Below are 25,712 nucleotides of genomic sequence, written 5' to 3' on the forward strand. Positions count from 1 at the left end.
AGAAGAACATGCAGAGTAGTGCTAAGAAAACAGCTATAATTGTTAAATAATTCAGCATCCCTGAAGATAAACTTCTGTTGTTGCACCAGGACAGTGCAATAGCTTTCAAAGGGGAGGGACAAGGACCACCCATCAGATTCCAAATCTAAAAAGTTACAAATTCAATTGAGAGAAGAAAGTCTAAAGTTAAAAGGTTCACTGCTTCTCAAAAGCAAAGGCCTATGAAAGACTATTACTAAGATCAGTTTCAAGAAACTGATTTAGCTTTGGACCAAGATGGACCAGATACATATTGAACTATTAGCAGAATTTGACAAGACTGTCCATGTGCCACTGATTTCGGGAGCTAAAAAGACAGAAGACTGAGCAGTTCTGGCTGCATGATTTCTGAGAACTGCTTTGGCCAAAAAAGGACTCCAAAAAAAAAAAAAAAAAAAAAAAAAAAAAAAGCCCAGAAAAGCCTTCTATGTGAAATAAAGTGTAGTTTCAGGAGCAAATGAAAATCCCAAGATATTGAAAATGCCAGAATCATGGATGCTTGCTGAAGAAAGTTCTATGGATGTGTCAGAGATGACTCAAGATAGAAATTAGTTCATCAGTATGGATATATGTAAGTTAAGGCTTGTTAATCTATTTTTTCATTTCTTTTTTTTAAAATTATTTATTTTATTGAAAATTTCCACCTCCTCCCCTCTTCCCACTTCCCTCCTCTCCCCCCACTCTCCCTCCCCCTCTCTCTCCTGTTCATGGAGCAGTCAGGGTCCCTTACCCTATGGGAAGTCCAAGATCATCCCTGCTCCCCCTAGGTCCAGGAAGGTGAGCTTCCAAACAGACTAGGCTCCCACAAAGCCCATCCATGCAGTAGAATCAAAACCCAGTGCCATTGTCCTTGGCGTCTCCATCAGCCTCCACCATCAGCCACATTCAGAGAGTCCAGTTTGATCACATGCTCCATTAATTTCAGACCAACTGCCCTTGTATCCAAAATGTTATCAATATCAATAATGTTATCATATACCTTATATTTCATATTGTGTGAAGAATGCATATATTAAAACATACACATGCATATTTTTCCATGCACACACACATATACATATATGTGGACACATGTACAAACACAGAGAGAGAAAGATAGAGGAAAAATAAAGATACTGTAGAGCTCTTTAATGAAAGAAATTTAAGTGGAAATAATTACAAATGATTCATTTTTATTAGTGTGGTGAATGTTAAAATGAAGCATGCAATGTTGTAATTGCATTGAAATTAGTGTCATTGAAAATAGTCTTAAATTTACATATACATTTAAGGAAAATTTTTAACTAAAGAGAGTCTAGATTGTTAAGAGTAAAATAAATTTCCCTGAAAATTATGTGTAGAAGATGTTGACATTTTAATTTCTGAAAACAAATTACTGCAAACAAATGTAGAAATGCAAATGATAAAAATATAAGAATTCAGATTAAGAGTGTGTAAATTTCTGTCAGGACTGACTCAATGAAACAGGCCCAATGCTGTTACATGTTGAATTAGTGAGGAGGAAAACAGAAAACCCAGGAGGCAACTTGAGTAGTTGCCACAAACACAGCATATTTTCTTTGCTTTATGACTGAGAAAGGCTGAGAAGGAATCATACCCCAGATTTATTTAGAAGGAATGTTGCATAGGAATTAGAGATCAATTGTATATGAAGGAAATTTGTTACTTAGAGAAAACCCACACGCTCCTAAGAAGACATTTGTAGAAACTAACTTCTCTGGTAATTATAGCTGCAAGCAAGATAGGATAGTTATTTCCATTAAGAGGTGTATCTGCAGGAGAATAATTAAACCAATCTACTAAAAAATCTTTCCCTAATTTTCCCCACCTTTTAAGAGCAAATCAAGATAATAGTTTTAACTATTTATTTGAAATTCTCTTTAGAGTAGTATGATGTTGTTGAGAAATGAATGACTAAACTTTCAATAGTTTAATCTCTTATCACACAAATTGCCTTTGAATCAAAGTAAAATCTTTGAAAAGAAGAGTGAAACTTTCAGCTACTTTTATTTCAACTGTAACATTGATTGTACATGGAAAGAATGCAGGATTAGATTACTATTCAGCTCAATTTCTATATGAAAACAAAAGCTGTGGTCATTCCTATTGCTGAAATATCTCATTAGTGATCCACAGTATTCAACGGGAAACTTAGTAAAAGTGATTTCTGTTAATATATGTAGTTATCATTAGATACCTATAAAGTATCCACAACTTCCAGTACTTTTTATTTGTTTACCCAATAAAAAATGTAAAAGAAGCCTTATAAGCTGTATATTTTTCATTCTTTTTCATTGAGAACAAAAAAATTTATTTATTGTTATTGTTTATTGAAGATGCTAATCTTGGGTTTTTACTCATCCATTATTCTTAGTTAAAATTTCTTTGTGACATAGATTTTTCCAGTGTATAGAAAATTCAAATTCCCTTTTTTCCAACGAAGGCATGCCTCTCAAAACAAAGATTGGTATATATTATCCATGTTTGTGTTAAGGAATACACATCTTCTCATTGTGTTCTGACTTTCCATGTTTCTAAGAATTGAAAGCAAACATAAAATACCTCATCACTTTATTCTTCCTCAGTTAAATGTTAGTGTATTAGGTAATTTTAAGCAAACTATTTTAAAACTAAATTAAATAAAGGACATTGAGTCTATCATTTGTGATCCTAAAGAAGCTTAATAAGAAGATGAACCCAAAGAAAAACATATAGTTATCCTCTTGGATATGGGAAGTAGACAAGATTGCCGGGTAAAAAATTGGGATCTTGGGGGTGGGGTGGGATGGGGATAAGGGGAGATGGGGAGAGAAAAGTGAGAAGGGGAGGATCGGGGAACTTGAGGAAATGAGATGGTTGGGATAAAGGAAGGGTGGATATGGGAGCAGGGAAATATATATCTTAATTAAGGGAGCCATCTTATGGTTCGCAAGAGACTTGAACCTAGAGGGGGTTCCAGGTGCCCAGGGCAATGTCCCCAGTTAGTTGCTTGGGGAGCTGAGGATAGGGAACCTGAAATGGCCCTATTCTATACCCATACTGATGAATATCTTGCATATCACCATAGAACCTTCATTTGGCGATAGATGGAGATAGAGACGGAGACCCACATTGTAGCACCGACTGAGCTTCCAAGGTCCCAATGAGGAGCAGAAGGGAAGAACATGAGGTAGGAAATTAGGACCACGAGGGGTGCACCCACCCACTGAGATAGTGGGGCTGATCTATTGGGAGCTCACCAAGGCCAGCTGGGCTGTGACTGAAAAAGCATGGGATAGAACCGGACTCTGAACATGGAAGACAATGTGGGTTGATGAGAAGCCAAGAACAATGGCATTGGGTTTTGATCCTACTGCATGTACTGGCTTTGTGGGAGCCTAGGCTGTTTGGATGTTCACCTTCCTAGACCTGGATGGAGGGGGGAGGACCTTGGACTTCCCACAAGGCAGGGAACCCTGACTGCTCTTGGGACTGGAGAGGGATAGGGAGAGAAGTGGGGGGAGGGGGAGAGGAGTGGGAGGAGAGGGAGGGAAATGGGAGGCTGGGAGGAGGCAGAAATTTTTTTTCAATAAAAAAAAAAACTAAATTAAGTTTTATTGTACCAAAATAATAGGTAATAACATGACTAGATAGGTCATATTGTACATGTATTGAAGGGAAGAAAGAAATTAGTACATTATTTGGAATCAATATAGAGATAAGGATGCAGTTCAAAAGTAGAAGATTTGCCTAGGCCATCAATATAAAATTGTATTTGATACTCATCAATATAAAATCCATAGAGCTACATACATATTAATATAAAGATTATAATCAATTCTCTTTTTAGTTTCTTTATATATTTTTCCTTACTATTAAGAAGAAAATTTTAAATTCTTTACAAATGTGAATCAAGCTTGATAAAAAGACATAAAGATGATAAATATCTAATATAAAATCATATCGCTGCAATGATACACTTTTTAGTCTATTATGACTATTCAGAGTTATATGTTTCAGGTGGACATCTGAACACTAGGGCCTTATAATGGGCTTCTTATCGACAGGACTTGACCAAACCATTAATTATTGCAGAGGATTTGGATGAGTCTAAACAACATGCTCAGCTCATTAATCAGAGCAGATTGTGTAGCACAATTAATAAAAACTTAGAGACAGATATTGGCATTTAAGAGTCTCATTCTTAGATTCCTGCATGTAGGATCACCATTTCAGACTGAAGTATAGATCTGAAAGCTGTCTCCTCCCATCTTATATTTCTCTTTAGTGCTGGTATTAAAGATCTGCACTACTACCATCCAGTTTCTATTGCAAACTAGTGTGGCTACTGGTATTAAAGGTGTATGTCACCACTGTCTGGTCTGTAAGGTTAACCAGTATGGCTGTTTTACTCTCTGATCTCTGGCAAGTTTTATTGATTAAAATACAAATGAAATATCACTACAAGTTTGCATTCCACAGCTCACAGTGCACCTTCCTAAAAAACATACAATAAAGAATTAAGGAAATAACAAGAATGCTTTGTTTCTCAAACCCCAAAATTAAACTCAAATGTCCATCATGCATTCACTGTAATTTCAAAATATTTTTTCTGATGTGGGATTCCCCTCTGTATGCTGTGATTACCATTGATTAATAAAGAAACTGCTTTGGGTCTATAGCAGGGCAGAACAAGAGCTAGGCGGAGAAAACTAAACTGAATGCTGAGAGTAAGAAGGCATCAGAAGGAAACACAAGCTGCCAGCTGAAACCTTGCTGGTAGGCCACAAACTTCATGGTAAAATATAAAATAATGAAAATGGGTTAATAATAGAAGTAAGATCTAGCTATAAATATGCTTAAGTGATTGGCCAGCAGTGATTTAATTAATAGAGTTTCTGTGTGTTTATTTTGGGGCTGAGCAGCCAGGAACATATAAGTGGCTTCATACAACTTTTTTCTTAAATTTGGGGTTGAAATATGTACACATTTATTGATTTATACACATTACAACAAGACATTCAATGAAAAATCAAAGAATTTAGATAGGTTTCTATTTATTTCCATATTTATCGTCTTAACAAGAGAGGTATTACTAACTCATCATTAATGCACTTTTTAAACATTGGACCATGCCAAAAGTAGCTCTTTGAACATCTGAGACCTACATCTTGAATTCTTATGTTTTTCTTGTTATTCATTCAAATATTTACTATGATTTATATTAAAAGGTGCACAGAGAACTGAGAGTTCAGAACATCTGTTTGTATGAAACTTTATATAAGCCATCACTTCCAAATTAACTTATATTAGACCAATGAAGGTTGTTGTATGCATTTACACACTAGATTGGTAGATGCATTTACACACTAGAGATGTGGACAGCTTTACAAACTAGCATTGTGAGTACATTTACACCACTACTTAGATGCAGTTTTAAAAAAAGAAAATAAGCGTGTTAACAAGTAACATTTAATTATAGTCAAGTGGAGAACTATTGGGGAACCCTGCATTTAAGGTTGCAGTTCAATGTGTCTGGAAAGCTCTCTGAGATCTGAGTACAAAGGAGAACTTCCTTTCTCAGCAGGGCTCACCTTCTTTGGAATGCCTGACTATAGCTAAAGGATGGCTCTGCACAGAGCTCCCAGCTCCTAGCTGTGTGACTAGGCTCATAAGATTCCCTCTTTTTTCTCCACACACTCTGGTATTTGAATTGATGCATCTCTAACGTTTGTTTGTCCTCAATTAGATTTTCAAATGAAAATTAAGAGTATTCCCTCTCTTGTTTATTTATACTGTCCTAGACTCTAGCTGTATAAGCCAGTTCCCTTGCCCCATCAAGTTGATACTTCTCTCTGAAACTTACTCCTTGAAGTTATTTCCATCATGCTCACAACCGTCTGAACCCTGATCACTGCTTCTCCCTTGTTCTCTGGGGTTTGTGGAAAACTCCTGAGAAAAACTGAGACTTCACAAAGAACCTCCAAGAAAAAAATACTAATAAATTAGCACTAATATACTTTATCCCTCTTAAAATAAATTTAATTGTAAAGAGGAAGCCATTTGCTCTACCCTTAGTTTTCAGAACAACAATTATCAAATAAAGACCTTGCTATAGAAAATTCACATGCAATATATTTTTAAAAAGCATACATGTGTATATATAATATGCATTATAAATATTTGATTGACAGAGATATATGATTATATATATATATATATATAAGATAGATAAGTAGATAGATAGATGATAAATGAGATAGTTTTAGGGAAAATATTTTAGTTAAAATCAAGCATATAGGGCCAAAGCCTTAATCTACATTAGAAATATGCTGTGCTTCTGTCTTAAACATTATTACTTTTCATTTGTTGCAGCCTCTTAGGGATTATAAAGAACACACACTCTTGCCCTAGAGTCCTACAATAGAAAGCCAGTTTTAGCAAGTAAACTAGTTGAAAAATGAATTGCTGCACATGAAATTTTTATTTCCCATTTCCTTTTATCTAAAATACCTGTTAAAACAGCAATTTGAAATGTAGTCTTGTGTCAGAGGAATGATCAGTAAGTTAGAGATCTTGGTGCTGGTAGTAATTATTTAGTAAATTTAGTACCCCTGGGCTACAAGAAAGCATAGCTTAACAATTTCTCCAGAAACTAAGACTTTATGTTATTAAATTATTTCCTGTAACTTTAAATTATTCGGAAATACATATTTGATCACTGCATCGCTACCATACCAATTTCATTGAAGACATTTGTTCTACAGTGGGAAGATTGATCAAAATTGCATAGATTGCCCTAGAGAAAAGAAGACTTGGCAGTAGTTTGAATGTAATTGGCCCTCTTAGGCTCATAAGGCGTGGGACGATTAGAAGGGGTGACTTTGTTGAAGTAGGTATTGAATTACTAGAGGAAGTGTGTCACTCTGGGGCAGGCTTTGAGTTCTGTTTTGTTCAAGATATGCTTAGTGTAAGTTAGTAGACCTCCTGATGCCCGAAATATGTAGGACTCACAGCTGCTGCTCAAGCACCATGTCTGCCTGTACACCACCATGCGCCCTGCGAAGATGATAATGGACTAACCCTCTGAAACTGTAAATGAACCATGACAATTAAGCACTTCCTTTATGAGGATTGCCATGGCCACGGTGTCCCCTTAGAGAAGTAGAAATCCTAAGACAATATTCATAGTAATCATGTTTTTCTGAAACTGTGAACCCAATTTTATTTCATTACCTCTCAAGTATTGCCTTTGGGACTTAAACTTTCCTTACTCTTCTTCTACTAAAAATATTTTTAATTAATCCCATTTCTGTTTTAATATACTTAAAATTTGAACTTACCTGATAAAGAATAAGTTTGTGATACCTTTGAGTTCTTTTATTTATGTCAAATTTACTTTCTAACTTTAAATTCAGGTTACTATTATTTATAAAACATTTATTCTCTTATTTAAATTTGGTCAGATTACACATCTGCATGGTTAATATTATTTTTTCTCATATTCAGTTACAAATAGTAAGTTTTAATTTTTAATATAGAAATTATTCATAATATAAAATAGGTACCAGATATCATATCAGTTACTGAAACCCTAATAAGTAGGACAATATTCAAACTCCTGTCTGAGGGATTTACATTTTCTAATATAACAAATAGTTTGAAAAAAATGTTTGATGCCAGGGTTAGTCACCTAATATGTGTAGGGCTATACCTGGGCTAATGGTTCTGGGTGGTATAAAAAAAAAAAAGTAGCTGAAGAAGTTATGAGAGCAAGCCAGTAAGCAGCAGTCCTCCATGGTCTCTGCATCCTCTCCTAGATCACTTAAGGTGTGTGTCCTGTTGAGTTCCTGGCTTGACTTTCATCAATAATGGACAACAGTGTGGAACTTTGTGCTAAATAAACAATTTCTCACATAATTTGCTTTTGTTCATTATGAGTCATCATATCAATACTAACCCTAACTCAGACAGACATACATACACACACACACACACACACACACACACACACACACACATATATATATATACATACTTCAAAACACAAGCTCTCTCACATATACATATATACACTCATACATCAAAACACAATCTCATTCACAAGCAAAACTATTGTTATGTGTAGAGTCTTGTAAAAATATTTTTATGCTCACAGTAATCCAACACAATTGCATGTGCACAGACATGGGCACTTTTTTTTAGGGGAGGCTACTTGTTCATTTTCAGGATTATTACCCGAAATAATCACACATAAACTATATTAATTGCAATATTGTTTGACCAATAGCTTAATTGTATTTTTAGCTAGGTATTACATCTTAAAGTAACCCATTTCTATTATTTTATATTTTACCATGAGGCTTGTGGTTTAATGGTACTAGTGCTTGGGCATCTTTTTTTTTTTTCTGGTGGCTACATGCATTGCTTTGACTCTACCTACATTATCTCTTCCTTCTCTATCTGTATGCAATTTATGCCTTGCTATATTGTGCACTGCAACAGGTCCAAAGCAGCTTCTTTATTAACCAATGATATTTACAGCATGAAGAGGTGAATCCCACATCACACAGTCACTTGATTGCACATGAATACACATATGCACACACATGCATACATGTGCATACACCTTTTTTATGCTTGCATATTGAAGTATACCTGCATGTATAAAACAATATACACAAACATATGTGTGTACTTCTTTTACTAAAGTATAATATGTAGATAATTTTATGTGTGCAAACTAAGACACGTGACTTATAGGAAGCATATAATACTGTGGTAAATCATTTATTTATCTTGTCTGAGAGCCATCAACCTAGTGTGTAGAGTAAAAACCTCTATGAAATTGTGACAACCATTAGGACTGTCAATATTGTTGAAAAATTGAGGTCCTACTATATTGCTATAAAAGAACTGGAAAGCTATATACAGATTCTTATGAAAGGTTTGTATTGAAAAGGAATCAACCATTGTAACTTTCATTTCTGTACTTCCTATGTATGTATGTATATACATATTTGTTTCTTACATACACTTATTAAATATAGCTCATTAATTTAAAGATTCCTTAATTATGCTATTTTTTACTTATCTTTTGAGCACAACAAAGTATTAGTGAAGGGCAAACCTTTATATTTTCTTTTTAACCAACTGAAGGCACTGGTTCCAGCCTGATGTGATTACACTGGTTTTCTAATTCCATCATTTAGAGTGAATGTATTGTAAAGGCAAAAAACACTTCTGATACCATATCTGCAGCTCAAAGGGGGAGTTTTACACAAGTTAGCAGTTTATCAAAAGCTAAGATAAGCAGTTAGCTGGAGGGTAAGTTTTGCACAAGCAGGCAATTTAAGTGAAGCCGAGACAAATTAACAGCTGAGTTATGGTCTTGGGTTCTTAGTATAGAGTTGGTTATTTTCTAATCAAGGAAGTCAAACTCTAGACAAGCCTAAAATGGCCTGAAGAAGAAACAGGATGCATCTTGCATTCCCAGAAGTTCATTCTATATAACTTTCATTTTGCTTGCTAATTATTCTTTTTTTTAACAATCTTTAAATTAAAATATATTTTGATCATAGTCTTCCCTTTCAGAAAGTCCTTCTAGACCCTCTCTTTCTTCATACCTACCAAACTGTAAATTCTCTCTCAATTAACAACCAATTCAACAACAAAATATCCCCAAACTAGGAATAAATAAATTGATAAATAAAATAAAATAACATTAAAAGGAAAACAAAACAAAAAATCCACCAAACTAAAACCAAAAGAACACATGCACATGCATATAAAAATTTTGAAGTTCATTATTTTGTCAACTATTTCCCAATGTGAGACCTGTCCCAGAATGTCTGGTTCCCAGTGTCACTCTACTAAAGAAAGCAGATTTTCTCCTTTCTAACTGGTATAAATGGTAGTCCATTTGTTAATGTTTACCTTGTGGCTATATTTTCTTACATTCATTCAATTTTTAAAAAATACAATAACAAAATACAATAAGATAAAACAAAAGCTGACAGATTGAATTTGGAGAAGACAAATGACCAGAATGTAAAGAACATAAGAGAAGGCACAAGAATCAGATCAACTTGTTGGCACACTCAGATATCCCATAAAAACACTAAAATGTAAATAATAATCTATATGATGATTATGCGGGCTATTTAATCTGAGAGTGTAACCTGTGCAGGCTATTTAATCTGAGAGTATAAATGAGCTTTGCTCATGTTGATTTAGAGGACATTGTTTTCTTCATGTTCTCCAACCCCTCTGCCTGAATGTTCCAAGGTTTTCCTCTTTCCATGTAATGTTTGGTTTAGGGTCTCTATCCTTATTTGGATAATCTTTTTAAAGGATCACATGTAAAAGATCTCAATGATCAAAAATAATTGCTGGTCTTTGAAAGAACTCAAAATCAGTTTACAGCATCCATCTCAAGTTTTTCACAACGTCCTGTAGTCCCCTCTCCAAGGGATCTGATTCCTTCTATGTAAACAAAAACTGTATTTTCATTTCCTGGCCACCTAGACCAGAATAATCACACAAAAATCTATATTAATTACAACACTGTTTGGTTAAAAGTTCAGGCATATTCCTAGGTGCTCTTATAAATCAATCCTTTTCTGTTAATATGTATTACACAAAGGCTGTGGCTTACTAGTAAATTTTGGCATCTTTGTCCTTCAGCAACTATATGGCATCTGCCTAACTCCAGCTTTTTTCTCCTTGCATTCAGTTCAGTTTTCCCACCTACTTATGTTTATCCATGCAACTGGCCAAAGCAGCTTCACTATTAACCAAAAATGGTACTCAAACATATTCACAGCATATAGAAGGAAAACCACATCACTTCTGTTAACCTTCAGAGATACCTCTACATATTTGGAATCCTTCTCACAGGCACACACACACCTACATATTTATTAAAGCGAACTTTTAAGAAAATATCAAAGTTCTCTTTTTATTGTAATAATGAGGTAAACTACTGATATGGTGTAAAAGAAAAAAATACCTTTTGAACCCCATAGAACCCTATTTTTTTAGATTTGAATATTTAGCACCAGAACCTTTGAGAAAGGATTAAAATGATTAGGAGCTATGGTCTTGCTGAAGAAATTATGTCTCTATGGGTGGGATTTGAGATTGTTAATGTCCATGCCAGGCCTAGTCTTTCTCTCTCTCTCTGACTGTCTCATGTAGATCAGGATATAAAGCTCTCAGCTAGTTTTCCAGCACAATGGCAGCATGCGTGCTATTGTGATTAAATAGGATTTTTTTGGAAGTCCCTAATTACTTTTTTATAAGAGTTGCCTTCATCATGGTGTCTATTCATTGCAGTAGAATGGTAACTATTCCAAATGCATTTGTTGTACTATTATGTTTTATAATGATCAGCACTTGAGATGACTTAAAATTTGCTATTATTAACTATAATTATTCAAATCTGCTAAATAAGACACAATGTGTATATTTGACCTGCTTAAATTTAATATTTTTGCATTTTCAATGGATTATTAGGTATTTTTAAAAGACACTAATACCTTTAAATTTCACAATTTGACAAAACAGTTTAGTATAAATAGCATTACATATGAGAAGGAAATTATCATTATGCATACTATAATGTAATTTTCATTTGAGATAAATTTATTAGATATAGAAATCATTTAATAATATAATGACATGTTGAAATTAGTCACTTATTTAACCATGTTTCACATGATGTTTTCTTGAAGCATTTCTGTATTTATTCTTTATCAATAAATACTTAGGAGTCAGATATCGGGGTGAGAACCTGAACATTCAGAGAGGTTGCAAAACAGTAATCAGTGACCTCCTCTCTCTCTTCTTCCTCCATCCCAAAGAGCCAATAATCTTATTAAGTCTCACCCTAATACTTCTTTTGTCTCTCTATATGTTCTTGGTCTTACAAAACCTCTATGGCTACTTTTGTCCAGTTAGGAACTAGATCCACCCTCTGATTAAAAGTAAACTTTATTGGCAGTCTCAGGAATATAATAATGCATTCAAAATATCCCTCAACAGGTGTGATAAGAATGACTCCCATATGCTCATGAATTTGAATGCTTGTTCCTCAAGAAGTGGCACTATTAGGAGAGTATTTTGAATATTGGCCTTTTTAAAAAAAAATGCCTTGAGTGTTGGTTTTGCAGCTTCAAAAGCCTACAACAGGCACAGTGTAGGTCACTTCTTCACATTGCCTACAGATCAGGATATGCATTTCTCAGCTTTTCTGCTGCCATGATCATTGCCATGGTTATCATCAACTAATCCTTGTAAAGTGTAAGGAAGCCTCAATTAAATATGTTCTTGTATTTTAAAAGTCTTGGTCATGGTGTCTTTTCACAGAAATAGAATTAAGACTATGACGCCTTATCATTTCTCAGCTTCTTTTATTTCATTTTTAGAAATTTTACTAAATTTTCCCTCCCACGCCCCCCACTCCCCCTTTCCCCTCCTTCTCAGTCCTAAGAGCAGTTAGGGTTCCCTGCCCTGTGGGAAGTCCAAGGTCCTCCCCTCTTTATCCAGTTCTAGGAAGGTGAACATCCAAACAAACTAGACTCCCACAAAGCCAGTACAGGCAGTAGGATCAAAACCCAGTACCATTGTCATTGGCTTCTCAATCAGCACTCATTGTCCAACACGTTCAGAGAGTCTGGTTTGATCACATGTTCCATCAGTTTCAGTCCAACTGGCCCTGGTGAGCTCCAATTAGATCAGTCCCAGCGTCTCAGTGGGTGGACGCACCCCTCACGGTCCTGACTTCCTTGCTCATGTTCTCCCTTCTTCTGCTCCTCATTTGGACTTTGGGAGCTCAGTCCAGTGCTCCAATGTGGTTCTCTGTCTCTAACTTCATCCATTGCCAGATGAAGTTTCTATGGTGATATGCAAGATATTCATCAGTGTGGCTATAGGATAAGGCCAGTTCAAGCACCGTCTCCTCTGCTGCCCAAGGAATAAGCTGGGGCATCTCCTCGGACACATGGGAACCCCTCTAGAATCTTTTTAAAGAGATGCAAAACACTCACATAATGCCTCACTTCAAAGGCTTCTAGAGCCCTAACGAGAGACACCATGGCATCCACAATCTTTAATCTGTCATAATGTCAAAATAATAGCATGTAGATGCACTTATAGCATGAAAATGTGGCTTAATCCCAATGAAATACATTTATTGTTCTTTTTGTATTGACGCTGGAGTAATACTGACAGAGTGATTACTATTTTTATGAAGGAAGTCAGCATTCACTGTTGAAGCACTGACTTTTCAAATGTCTTTTCATATATACAAACTGGAAAATTAGGTGGTTGGGTCTTGCACCCAGGACACATTTCCTATTGTCCAAGTACAAAGCATTGAGTTTCTCTCTTATGTTTCTATTCTCTGTTGTTTTTATAGTTCTTTAAGAGCTATAGACTATTACTCATCTTCACTCTCATTGTCTGAAACTTTAAAGATGCTCTCATAAATTTTCTCACTCAAATTTTAAAATTTATCATTCCCTATAACATTTTTATTTTTCTCACATGAGTTCTACATGAGAACAGTGAGCAATAATCATGACTTATCTTGACTGTTATCCTGTCTTGGTAATTCTTGAATTAAAAGTTTACTTAATTATCTTTTTTTAAATTTATTTATTTATTTTTATTAAAAAAATTTCCGCCTCCTCCCTGCCTTTCATTTCCCTCCCACTCCTCCCCCTCCTTTCCCCCTTCCCCCACTCTTGTCCCCTTCCCGCCCCACTCCTCTCCTTCTCCCCCCAACTCCTTTCCCCCTCACTCTCCAGTCTGAAGAGCAGTCAGGGTTCTCTGCCCTGTGGGAAGTCCAAGGTCCTCCCCCTTCCATCCAGGTCTAGGAAGGTGAGCATCCAAACAGGCTAGGCTCCCACAAGGCCAGTTCATGCAGAAGGATCAAAACCCAGTGCCATTGTCCTTGGCTTCTCATCAGTTCTCATTGTCCACCATGTTCAAAGAGTCTGGTTTTATCCCATGCTTTTTCATTTCCAGTCCAGCTGGCCTTGGTGAGCTCCCAATAGATTTAAACAAAATGCCATAGTTCTCTAAGACAACTAAAGATGGGGTTTCCCCTATTATTTTCTTGATAACACTAAACTATAAACTTCTGTTTTACATTTCAAAGGACTTTAAGCTATTATTTGGAAATATGAAGGTACATGAACTTTGTACTTAGTTCAATTTCAATCTCTAGATGGAAACCTTGCATTCCAAAATACCAAAAGTGAAGAGAAAAATATTCAGTTCCTCAATAAGATAATGTGCCTTTGCTTCCTGCAGCCTCTCTCAGTCAGTGGTTTGCAGTCACATCTCTGGCACCACTATAGAGCCTCTGCTTTGAAGCCTGCCCACATTTCTGAGTTCTTTCCTTTTGTCTTGTTTTCAAATTAAAAATATCACGTTGTTTTACATATACTAATACAACTTTCATGTTAAGTAACACTATTATAAAATCACTTTATGTAATCCTAAACAAAGAAACAATTTTCAGCTTTTAAAACGTATTCAAAATACATTTTATAATATTATTTTTTCCTTTCTTCATTCTAAAATTTCTAGGTAACAAAGCAATACCCATATGGCAGTAATGCTAACAATATCTTAAGATTATGACCAGGGCCCAACCTAGGGTGGAACTTTATTGGTTAAACAGAGTAAGTCTTTCTAGTATGCAGAACAATTCCTATCATAAACAGAAAACAAAACACAGCATTCCTTAGAAAACTCATATTGGAACTTTCTATTTATCAAGATGCTTGCTACTTCCTTTCTCTGTCTCTGACAGTATACTGACAGAGATAACATTAACCTTAACAACGACATCAAGTCAAAGACTCTAACCCAGTTGACTGTCATTACAATCATCTTGCTTTAGTGCTAGCTGATTTTCTCTACTCTCAAGAGGTACCTGATAGTTTTCCCAGCAAAAAAAAAAAAAAAAAAACTGTCTACCCACAGAGCTATATTGTGTAGTGGTTTTACTGATTCTTTTACAAAGATCATTTTATTTAAATTAACATAAAATTAAAACATCTCACTTGTAAGTTAAGAAAGCCTCTCAAAAGTGTGGATCCATATGGGATGAGAACTGAGTAGAAATTGAAAAGAGTAAAGGAAGAGGAAACTGCAATCAAGATATATTGTGTGAGGAAAAGATAGCACTTTCCAGTAAAAGGAAAAAATAAAGAAGAAAACGTGTCTAAAATATTTGCTCATTAGTCTATATTCATAGTTTTCTATGTAGTCAGAATGGCCCCTCTTACTTTGGTTATGGCTTCCCAATTCCTCAAGTAATTATACTTATTTAACACAATAGAGAAAAACAAAGTTAAGGTGGAATTAAAACAAGAAACATTACCTTAATCCTCCTTCATTACTTGTGGCTTTTGGCAACATTACATTCTTTCTTTTAAACTTTTATTACTCAGTCCTTCTCCTTTCTAAAGTTTATATTATAAACACAATGACATCTGTTTACATGAATATACGTTAATATTATTGTGGTTATTAATATGGAAATGACACTGGCAGGTAATTCTTAATTCTTTCTAATATCAGGTTAATTATACTTAAAAGACTCAGGCTATAAATTCTTGAGTTTAGAGGGGGTATAATAGACATAAAAGAAAATACATAAGGAGATGTATATACACAATGAAGTTTTAATGGGAAGGATCTTTTCTTTAAACCTTACAGAGGAGGTTCACTAAGAGTGAAAACAGGGAGAGATAGAAAGGACAAGATGCTGAAAACTTGGAAGGAAGAGATGACAGGGGAGACCAGGGAGACATACTTCAAATCAAATTGTCTAGAAAACTTAAAGGAGAAACCATGAAACAATCTCCCAGGCAAAAAGAAAAATTTACATTTTCATAACCTTTTCAGCCTGGAATCAATATGAAATTTAGTTCAACATAGTGTACTGGACAAGGAGCAGAGAGAAGTCAGGAAAGAATTAAAAACCTAACTTAGAGACTTATTTTTGGCTCTGGTACAGACAGTTTCCTCCCTCCCTACCAAAGAGAGTGCTTGAAGTAAGCTTTGATCCTAAGGTATAGGCCTTTATCATAAAGGAAACCACATGGTCTGGTTTAGAATAGCAGCTTCCTCATTTCTCCCTAATTTTCTGAGATTATTTTTTCATCCCTCCAGATGCTGAAACCCATCATCTATACTTCTTTCCAATGAGGCTTAATCTTTTATTTCAATATGTAATATTTATCTTTTTGTACAGTGAGACAAATGATAGTATTATCATCTCTCATAGGTTAAAAAAGTATAGATAATATCAAATCTAACATTTACATTGCCATTATTCATTCCTTTAGGGACAAATACTGTTTTATTTCATGTCTTGACTCAAATGAAAGCTATTAAACATTATTTTCTATCAATTTAATTATTATTACTTTTATCATTTATACAAAGAAATAAGTTGGGTAATAATAATTTAATTCTACATTATTTTTACTGCATCCCCATTGTTTCTTGATGCTTATTGTATTACACTTCTAGTTCACTGAATAAAATACACACTTTCTCAGTATTTTAAGTGTAATTTTATAATAACTACTTTAATGGGCTAAAATGCATTATTTTGATTTTAAAATTGATATATGCTTGGGAATGACTTGCTTTTATGTCATAACTGGAATGATTCATGGCCATTCATATGTTTTCCTTAGAGGTATGGATAGCCAACTTATTGACTGCTTAAAATATATTATATAATGTTTCAAGTAAACAAATTTGATGAAAACTCATACATAATAAATGACTACTTCCAAATAAAAATAGAGTCTCTCATAACCTAATGCAGAAACATACCAGGTTAACTAAAATAAAATGATAAATTCATGGATACCAATAATAAGGAAAAGATGAATCATGAAGAATGAGAAACATAAAAAAACAATGACTAATTGAGTTCATAAGCAAAAAATATTACATGGAAGAATAAATCATAACAGATAGTTATTAACATTGTACAAATATATCATCAGTGTATGTAACAACAAACGTTTTAATAACTAACCATAGTTATTTAAAAGGAGATAGATATTTCTCCCAAATTGTTTCTGAAACAATTATTATTCGGATTCCAAAACCAGAATATAATAAGCAAAATTGAAAATAAGTATTAATACCCTTTAAAAATATTGATGAAAAATACTATACAAAATACTTGTAAAACTAAGAGATCACAGATGCTAACTGACACTACCCAGAAAAACTTTCAAATCATCATAGATGGAGAAAGCAAGATATTCCATGAAAAAATACCATATTTATAAAATACCTATCCTCAGATTCTGTATTACATAAAGTACTAAAAGAAAAACTCCAACCCAAGGAAGTTAGTTTCACCCAAGAAAACACAAGTAATAGATAATCCCACACCAGCAAATTTCAAAGAAGGGAAACACACACACAAATATACAATCACCAGGAATAACAACAAAACAATAAAATAATAGGAATTAATAGCTTGTCATTCATATCCTTATAACATTTCATATTCATCACAGAAAAATTATCTAATAAAGTTTTAATTATGAACATCTATGCCCAAATATAAGAATACTCATGTTTATAAAAAAATATTAAACTTTAAATAACACATCAAATCCCTCACCCATATAATGGAGGACTTCAATATGCCTCTCTCACCACTGGAGAGTTCTTCAAGATAGAAACTTACCAAAGAAATAAGGGCAGTAGCAGATGGTATGGCTCAATGGACTTAACAGATACCTATAGAACATTCCACCCAAACACAAAATAAAATATCTTCTTAGCATCTCACTAAACCTTCTCCAAAATTGACTACATACTCTGTCACAAAACAAAATTTAATAGGCACAAAAATTGCAATAATCATGTTATTGTATCTTATTGAATCACCATGGCTTAACGTTCTTCCTCCATATCGACTACCCTGTTTTCTCAAGTTCTTCTTCCCTCTCCTCTTCTACCCCCATTTTCTCCTTCTGGCCTTCCTATTTCCTCCACCTCCATATTCTCAATTTTGTCAGGCAATCTTGTGTGTTTCTCCATTCCAGGGGGATCTATGAATGTTTTTCTTAGGGTTCACCTTGATACTTAGCTTCTCTAGGATCATTAAACTATAGGCTCAATATCCATTGTTTTACAGCTAGTATCCACTATGAATGAATACATACCACATTCATCTCTCTGCGTCTTGATTACTTTACACAGGATGGTATTTTCTTTGAAATATTTGTATGCATATTTCAAGATGTCATTGTTTACTGCTAAATAGTACTCTAATGTGGAAATGTGCCATATTTTCTTTATTCATTCTTCAGTTGAGTGGCATTGAGTTGTTTACAGGTTCTGCCTATTACAAATAATGCTGCTATGAACATAGTTGAATGAATGTCCTTGTAGTATAAATGAGTATCTTTTGGGTATATCCCAAGAGTGATGTTGCTGGGTCCTGAGACAGGTTGATTTCCAATTTTCTAAGAAACTGTCATACTGATTCCCAAAGTGGTTGTACAAATTTGCATTCCCACCAACAATACAGTATTCCCCTTACTCTACATCCTTTCCAGCATAAGCTATCATTTGTGTTTTTGATCTTAGCTATTCTGACTGGTGTAAGTTGGTGTCTAAGGGTTGTTTTGATTTGCATTTCCCTGATGGCTAAGGATGTTGAACATTTCTTTATGTGTCTTTTGGCCACTTGAGATAAAGTAGCTGAGAAAGAAATCAGAGAAGCATTACCCTTCACAATAGCCACAAATAACATAAAATATCTTGGGGTAAAACTAACCAAAGAAGTGAAAGACCTGTTTGATAAAAACTTTAAGTCTTTGAAGAAAGAAATTCAAGAAGCCAGAAAATGGAAAGATCTCCTTGCTTTTTGGTAGATTAGATTAAAATAATAAAAATGGAAATACTACCAGACAATCTATAGATTCAAGGCAATCCCAATGAAAATCCCAACACAATTCTTCACAGACCTTGAAAGAACAATACTCAATTTCTTATGAAAAAATCAAAACCCAGGATCACCAAAACAATCCTGTATAATAAAGGGACTTCCAGAGACATAACTGTCCCTGACATCAAGCTCTAAAATAGAGCTACACTAATGCAAAAAGGTTGGTATTACTATAAAAACAGAGAGGTTGACCAATAAAATTAAATCCAAGCAAATATTAATTCACACATCTATGTACAGCTCATTTTTGCCAAAGAAGATAAAAATGTACAATGGAAAAAAGAAAGCATCTTCACCATTGGTGATGGCATTACTGGATGTCAACATGTAGAAGAATGAAAATAGATCATATCTATCCCCATGCAGTAAATACAAGTTGAGATAGATCAGAGACCTAAATTTAAATCTGACCACACTGAACCTGATAGAAGAGAAATTGGGAAGTAGCCTTCAGTGCACGGGCATTGGACACTACTTCCTAAATATAACTTCACCAGTACAAACATTGAGAGTAACAATAAATAAATGGGACCTCCTGAAACTGAGAAGCTTTCTGTAAAGAAAAGACACAGAAAAAAAAGGCATCCTACTGAAAGGGAAAAGATCTTCATCTACCCCACATCAGACAGAGGACTGATATTCAAAATAAATAAACAACTCAAGAAATTAGACATCAAAATTACAAAAAACCTTACTCAAAAAACAGGGTACAGAACTAAACATAGAATCCTCTGCAGAAAAATCCACATTTCTTTAACAACAAATACAGAATAATTCCAAGGGCTGGTTATTTCTTCAATATGCTGAGCATTTAATTGTTCCTGTACCAGTTGTTCAAAAGTCTGCAGTTTTTCTGTCGTTAAAGGTTATTGTGCATTCCATACAAGCTTGTCTGGGAACCATTTCAAAGGTAGAGCTGGTGGTGCCTTATAAAGATGAGCAGTTGTTGTGCCCTATTCTTGCACAACCTGAATGTTCGATGACTATATATAATATCTCATAATATTTTTCACAGAAATTTACATTAATTTATGGTTTGTTTCTAAGATTGGAGAATGTTTATCTGAGTATTCCATTGCTGTAACAAATCATGTTCCCACAAATTTATTGCTATGTTAGCCACATATGGTTTAATATTCTTTTTGTCCTTCTGACCCTATATATTTGACCCATTTTGTACTTGGCTTTACCTTAGATAAAGTTCTAATTCCTAACAGCTGAACATTTGGATCCTGAAGAGGCTATTTTGGATGCCAAGATTCTGATGAAATTATTGTTACATCAGCACTAGTATCTAATAGACTTTCAATGCTAATGTATTTTATTTGTATTTTTCATTTTGTTCTTTGCTTTTTTATGTGTTTGCCAAAATGTTTGCTTGTAGTTTCTCCTGAACTTTATGTTCTCTCTTCTAAAGTTGTTTTATTATCCAGAGCATTATGGTTTCTTATAATAGGCATTTGATTCTTTAATTGAGTTTCCCAACAGCAAAGGAATTACCTTGTATATTTCTCATTGTCATACATTTATTAGTTTATCACTTGCCTTTGCCACACCTTCCACATTATCCCAAAGGAACTGTTGTTATAAATGGATTACTCTTAGAAAAAGAAAACAAAAACATTTCTTCTAGAAATGCCCTTTCTACATTGTAAGTTGATGTTGTTTGTGACAATTATTACATTTGACATTTTGATTTTTCCTAAAACTTCTGGAAAACATCTCTCCTCACCAAGCATCATCATAAGCAAGAAATTTAATATTAATTGTTATTAAATATTAATTAATCTCAAATACATTTCTCAATAGGTACTGACATTACCTTTAATTGTCTAGTTATCTTTTTGCATAGAGAACTGGCAGTTTCCTAAACCAGAGATTCACTTATTATTCTTCTAGCTTCTGAATTTGTAATCATTCTATTTACTGCTAAAGTTAATCTTTGTAACTAATACATCATGGCTTACTTTGTGCCCTGCATAACTTAACAAATGACTCAATTTTATTTCCTACTTCTGCAATTCTACCCCACATATTCAAATCTGCTATATGACATAAAGCTAGGATGTAACCATCATATAACAATTGTGTTTATACAGTAGCATAATTTCCTTCTCCAAGAATTTTATCTTAAAAGATTTCTATACCTCTAGCCTTACTCTATTAATCAACAGTCTTAACCTCTTCTCTGAATTAAGCACTCCATTGTAATTATGAATCAGGCTCTAAAAAGAGTTTTAATCAGCCCTCTCCAGTCATTATAGATAATTCTCTTACATATAGACTAAGAGTTTAGCATTTGTTTCACTAAAGGTGAATGCATGTCATGTGAAATTATTTCCTTGAATCTCCTTAAATTTATCATTGGCACATGAATACATTCAGCTCTTTCTTTATCATGTATGGTTACTGAATATATTAATGTTGATTGTTGAAAACTTTAGACTGTTTCTTTCTATTCTTATAATGTGGAGCTGAAATTGGTTCTCCATTAAATTCCTCTGTTTGCATTTGAATATTTCTGTGATCCAATTTATTAAGTTTTCCTAAGACCTATATCTTAGCATTCAAATTAACCAAATTTTTAAGTGATACAACACAAATGATAATATTAATAATGGTTAAAGTTGGCATACAAAAATTCCAATTTATCCTCTCATTTAATCATTACTTTTTCAAACTGTCCAGTGTATTATCATATGGAGACATAAATTTCTCCAATGCAAATGGTATTTTCTACTTATTAAATGTGTAAAAAGATTCTCTTTTAACTAATTCCTCCCTTTGAGAATTCCCACTTGTCAACTCTACAACTGAAAAACACCATCAGTAATGTGGCAGGATATAAGACCTGCTCAAAAAAAAAACAAAAAACAAAAACAAAAACAAACAAACAAACAAAAAACCAAAACTGCAGCCCTCCTATATACAAATGATAAAAGTGCTGAGAAAGATATCAGGAAAACATCATCCTTTATAATAGCCACAGATAATACAAAATATCTTGTGGTAATGCTAGCCAAATAAGTGAAAGACCTGTATGAAAAGAACTTTAAATATTTAAAGAAAGAAATTGAAAAGATGATTAAAAACTGGAGAGATCCCCCATGCTCTTGGATGGGTAGGTTCAACATAATAGAAATGTCAATCTCACCAAAAGCAATCTATAGATTCAATGCAATTCCCATCAAAATCCCAACACAATTCTTCACAGACCTTGCAATAACAATACTCAACTTCATATGGAAAAAACAAACAAATAAAAAACCAAAACAAAGAACAGATTAGTCAAAACAATCCTGAACAAGAGATTGACTTCCAGAGGTGTTACTATCCCTGACTTTAATCTCTACTATAAATTATAGTATTGAAAACAGCTTGGCATTGGCGTAAAAACAGATAGGTAGACAAATAAAATTGAATTGGAGACCCTAATATTAATCCACACCCCTATGAGCAGCTGATTTTTGACAAAGAAGACAAAGATATACAATGGTAAAAGAAAACATCTTCAATAAATGCTGCTGGCATAAATGCATGTAGACATGTAGAAGATAGTAGATAGATCCATATCTATCACTAAGAACAAAATTCAAGTCCAAATAGATTAAAGACCTCAACATAAATCCAGCCACACTGAACCTCATTGAAGAGAATGGAGAAATATAACATCAGTAACAAATACACTGAGATCAACAATTAATAATGCAGACCCCCTGAAATGAAGGAAGTTCTATTAAGCAAAGGACACAACAGCATACATAATGGGAAAAGATCTTCACCAAACCCACATTGGACAAAGAACTGAACTCAAAAATATAAAAGAACTCAAGAAACTAGACATCAATATACCAAACAATCCAATTAAAAAGGGAGGTACAGATCTAAACAGAGAATTCTCAGCAGAAGAATTCCAAATGTCCGAAAGATACTTAAGGTTCCACAATATCCTTAACCATAAGGGAAATGTAAATCAAAACAACACTGAGATACCATCTCTTACCTGTCAGAATGCCTAAGATCAAAACACTAATGATAGCTTATGCTAGAGAGAATACAGAGTAAGGGGAAAACTCCTCCATTGCCCTGGAGAGTGTAAACTTGTACAGCCAGTTTGGATATCAGTATGACATTTTCTCAGAAAGTTGGGAATCAGTCTACCTCATCGGCCAAGCAATCCCATTCAAGTACATACCCAAGACATGCACACTCTTACAACAAGAACATATACTTAACTGTGTTCATAGCAGCATTATTTGTAATAGCCAGAACCTGGAAACAAACTCGATGTCCCTCTAGTGAAGAATGGATAAGAAAAGATGGTACTTTACACAGTTGTAAAAAAAAAAAATGACATCTTGAAATTTGCATGCAAATAGTTGGAACTAGAAAAAATAATCCTTTGTGAAGTAACCTAGACCTAGCAAGGCAAGCAAGGTATGTACTCACTCATAAGATATTAGATGTAAAGTAAAAATAATTATCCTATAGTCCACAACCCCAAAGAAGCTAGGTAGCAGAAAGAACCCTAAGAGATACATACATGGATGCCCCTGGGAAAAGAAATTGGACAAGATATCCTGAAACATTGGGAGAGTAAGTGGGGAGAAGATAGAATTAGTTGGAGGGAATAAGGAAAGAAAGGAAAAGAAGAAGAGGAAATGGGATGGTTGAGATGGGAAAAGGACAAAGATGGAGGGCAAGGAAAAGGATATCTTCACTCAGTGAGCCATTATGGGGCTAGCAGGAAACCTGGCACAAGAAAAATCCGCAGATACCCACAAGAATGACCCAGATAAGACCCTAAGCAATAGTGGATAGTGTTCCTGAACTGGCCTCCCAATGTAATTAGATTGAGGACTACCTTAATTCTTACAACTGAACCATCATTCACCAACTCATGGAAGTAGATGCAGAGATACACAGCTAAACAAGTACTGGATCAAGTTTCTGAAGACCAGTACAAGAGAGGGAAGAATATGGATAAAGGGTTTAAGAATCATAATAGCGATACCCACAGAAACAGTTCACCTGAGCAAGTGAGAGCTCATAGACTCTGGACTAATAGTTGGGGAACTTGTATTTGATCAAACTAGAACCAGTTAATGTGGGAGACTGTTGTGTGACTTGCCCAGTCCATGGGTCCACTGGAAATGGGATCAGGACTCATCTCTAGTGCTTAAACTGGCATTTTGGAGCCCATTCTTTGGGAGGGATACCTTGCTCACTCTACATATAAAGAGGAAGTTCCTTGGTACTGCCTCAAAATGATGTGCTAGAGTTTGTTCACTCCACTTGGAAGCCTTACCCTCTCTAAAAAATATTTGGGATGCTGGGGTAGTACAAATGTGGGGGAAAGGCGAGGGGAGTGGGGAGAGAGGAAGAAAGTGGGAAATAGAGTAGGTATGTAAAATGAGAAAAAAATGTTTATAAAAATAAATTTAATAATAAAAAATAATTAAAAAAGAATCCCCAATTGCCTTACCAAATCTTCCAATGATGTTGATGAAGATGTGAGGCTTATTGCTGTTGTGTAGAACAGTAAACGGGTGACTGGATTTCAAAGCAGCTACCTAGTTTGGCAGAAGCTTGAGAAGGGGGTTCAGGGAGAACCCACAACCCACTGTGGAGAGAGGGACAGACAGACAGAGAGAAGACTGTCTGAATAATGCACAGAGGATTGTTCAGAAAAAACATGTGTGGCCAGGGCCAACCTAAAGGCCTAACTAGCCAGTCTATGGTGGATGGGTCCTGTGGTGTTTAGAGCCTCAGTGACAACTGAAGATTGTTTCAGAGAGGCTACACAGAAAAATCCCAAACTCACTCAGAGTTTGGGGGAAGAAGATAAGAAAGCCTAGCTATATAAGGATGGAGCCTTATGTGCAGCTCTGCTGAGAGCTGCACAATAAGTTTTGATCTTTGCCAGTGGCTAGAAAACCTAGGGAAATGGATTTTTCATGAATTCATACCCCAAACACCGGGCATCAAATATAGCAGGGATAATAAAAACCCAAAGACAGATTTCAGGGTTTTATCTGAAGATTAAGATAAACTAAGGAGTCAAACCACTAGAACGTTCTTACCTCTATGAAATGTTCAGACTGAAAAAGAGATAGTTCATGTCTCATCCCACCTTATATTCTTCTCTAGTGCTGGGATAAAAAGGTGTGCACCATCACCCCCTGGCCTCTATGGCAACTAGTGTCACCTCTGGGATTAAAGGTGTGTACCACCACTGCCTAGACTGGATGGCTGACTAGTGTGACGTTTTTGCATTCTGGTCTTCATGCAAGCTTTATTTATTACAATACAAATGAAATATCACTACAAACAATCAAGAATTAGGACATTCTAAAACTGAAATGTTTCTGTAAAGCAAAGGACATGGTCAGCAAGACAAAACAGCAGCTTACAGAAAGGCAAAAGATCCTCAACCCCACATCTGACAGGTGACTGGTCTCCAAAATATATAAAGAACCCAAGAAACCAGACAGAGAAATACCAAACAATCGTTAAAAACAGGGTATAGACATAAACAAAGAATCATCAATAAAAAATTTCAAATGGCCCAAAGACATGTAAGGAATTGCTCAAAACCCTTGGTTATCAGGGAAATGGAAATAAAAACAACTCTGAGATACCAACTTATACCTTTCACCATGGCAAAGATACAAAACACTGATGA

Source organism: Microtus oregoni, unplaced genomic scaffold (genome assembly GCF_018167655.1).
Source record: "Microtus oregoni isolate MIOR12 unplaced genomic scaffold, Mior012 000006F_ref0000085, whole genome shotgun sequence".
Lineage (NCBI taxonomy): Eukaryota > Metazoa > Chordata > Mammalia > Rodentia > Cricetidae > Microtus > Microtus oregoni.